Raw genomic sequence first — 2,500 nt, 5'->3', positions numbered from 1 at the left:
TTTTTAATAAGAGAAAGAATGCGTTTTTGTCTCCGAGGACTTCGGATGGAGTGAGTGCGCAACAGAAGAAGCCCTCTTCTACTTTGCTGTGAACGAATTCAATGAACGATTGTTGTAGCGAGACGTGCATAGGCTACTGTGCGCAAAATTGGTTAACTTTCGATCGTCTTCGAAAGCAAATCGTAGACGGGAAAAGGAAAATAGTTTAATCGTTAACATTTTTCTTGGGTAGTGAAAGATGCTGATGTAGTCAGTTTATCGTGAGTTACGACATGACATGAAACATGACTATTTGGCGTTTAGTTCATTGTTTTATTCATAAAAAGCAGTGTCTGTGTCGTTTATAACGTGCGATGCTCCCAAGGAGAGAATTCTAAAAACTCCAGCATAACCTAGCATTCCAGCCAGCCTGTCTCTCTCTCCCCCTCTTTCTCTCTCTCTTCCTCTCCCTCTCTGCGAGTGCTTAGAAACGGCTACGTGTCTGTTTGTGCAGGGAAGATTCTCTCTCTCTCTCTCTCTCTCTCTCTCTCTCTCTCTCTCTCTCTCTCTCTCTCTCTCTCTCTCTCTCTCTCTCTCTCTCTCTCTCTCTCTCTCTCTCTCTCTCTCTCTCTCTCTCTCTCTCTCTCTCTCTCTCTCTCTCTCTCTCTCTCTCTCTCTGTCCATCTCTTTCCATCTACGTGGAAATCAAATAAATTGGGATCAGGAAAGATCGATTGGTGGGCGTCAATGTCCAGCCGTACAGGTCTGAAAAGCAAAAAACGATACAGAAAACGAGTAGGCCTACTACTAAAGTGTTAGCGAAGAGGTTGACGTGTCATAAATTGATATGATGTTGGTTTTCATGATGTGGGCCGGTTTTCTTCGGAGTTGAAGTCACTTGATTAGATGTCACATACATGTTGGGCTGTCTGTGTCTTTGATGAATTTCTCAAGAAATATTATTCTGTGTGGGCTCTGGATCCACTGGGCACGTTGGAGAAATATTGGGGGGGGGCTGGGGGGGGCACAAGCAGGCTCGCGCGCACGCACCCACAGACGCGCACACTGGCGCGCACACAGAAGGAGAAATCCGATCCCAAATAAGATGACGTCAGATGACATTCCTTCGCTAAAAGGGCTGATGTGGCCTTGCTGCTTTTCTATGGAAAAAAAACACACGTTTTTTTATCTGACTTTTCTTGTACCAACCCCACCAATTAAAGCTTAAAGCGTGATTACGTTTAGAAGATGGGGGGCTAAGGGTTGCGTCGTACTGGATGAATGGGCAATTCATTTGGCTTTTCACGAGTCAAAGGCATTGGAAATGTAAGAGTCAAGCATTCAGGTCTAAAAGTGTAGCCTGGAGGCTGAGAAATACCAGCAGGAGTTGGCAAAGTTTGCTTTTCCTCCCCCCCGGCCAGCGGTTGAAGTCCACTTTTAAATACCTATAGCCTATCTACAGTTTTGCCGGAATTGTTACTATGGTTAACACATTTTTTATAATGAAAATGTTCATATTCCACGATTTGATGTGTTTAGTATTTTCCTCATAAAAGGTTAGTTATATTCGTGTTTACCTGTATACTGTGGCATTCTTTCTTGGTAGTAATCGGTTGGTCCATTATAGTAACCACGTTTAAAAAACTAAATATATATATATATGTTTTTTGTTTTTGCAATGCAAGGGCTTGTTTTGTACTAACTAAGGACCAAGACTAATGTATTATACCATAACAAGAGGATTTAGAAGCATACTATCTCTACCTATAATGAATGAACAATGAGGTAAACATATGGTTTGCCTTTGATCTCAGTCATGTTTACTTGCCCGGTCTCTGCCAATTTTTGCATGTCAAAAAATATAACTGATTTGGCACAGATTCAATTGATTGAGAGGTTTGTCTTTCACCGTTTTTATGTAATCTCTACAAGTGACCCGATTCATAGAAGGTTGAAAGTGTAGCCCTATTTATTATCCAGTTTTAATTCACCATCTGTCTCTGAATGGCCGACCGGTGTTTGACTTTGTCCCAGTGCTCAGGCAGTGGTTTATTCTAAGCTCAGGGAGGAAGTTGTTCCTGTGTTTTGTGAGGACCTTGTGATGCCAAAATATCATCAAGCTAACTATAAATCACCCAAAGTAACTCACCAGACACTAACTTAAGTATCTAACTTAAGTAAATAACCAGCTTGCTAAATTAAGTAACTAACTTCTCAACTATCTTATGTAAATAACGAGCAGGCGACTTAGGTAACTATCTAACTATTATCTAACTCAAGTCTCAGTCTGAGCTGGGACACAATTGGGTCCCGTTGGGCCTTTCGGTCCAGCAAGTGGCCCAATAAGGCCCTCAGTATGTTGGGTCAGACAGGGGTCAAAAAAATCACAGAAATGGTGTGTTAGACAAGTGTGTGTATTTATACGAGTGGGTTTTTGCATGTGTGATTGTTAAAAAAAATCCTCAGAGCAACCATCGATATACAGATTGAGAAATATATCGTATTTAGGATGGAGGGCGTG

Source organism: Gadus macrocephalus, chromosome 5 (assembly GCF_031168955.1).
Source record: "Gadus macrocephalus chromosome 5, ASM3116895v1".
In the NCBI taxonomy this organism is placed as follows: domain Eukaryota; kingdom Metazoa; phylum Chordata; class Actinopteri; order Gadiformes; family Gadidae; genus Gadus; species Gadus macrocephalus.
Note: the sequence above shows the minus strand (reverse complement) of the source record.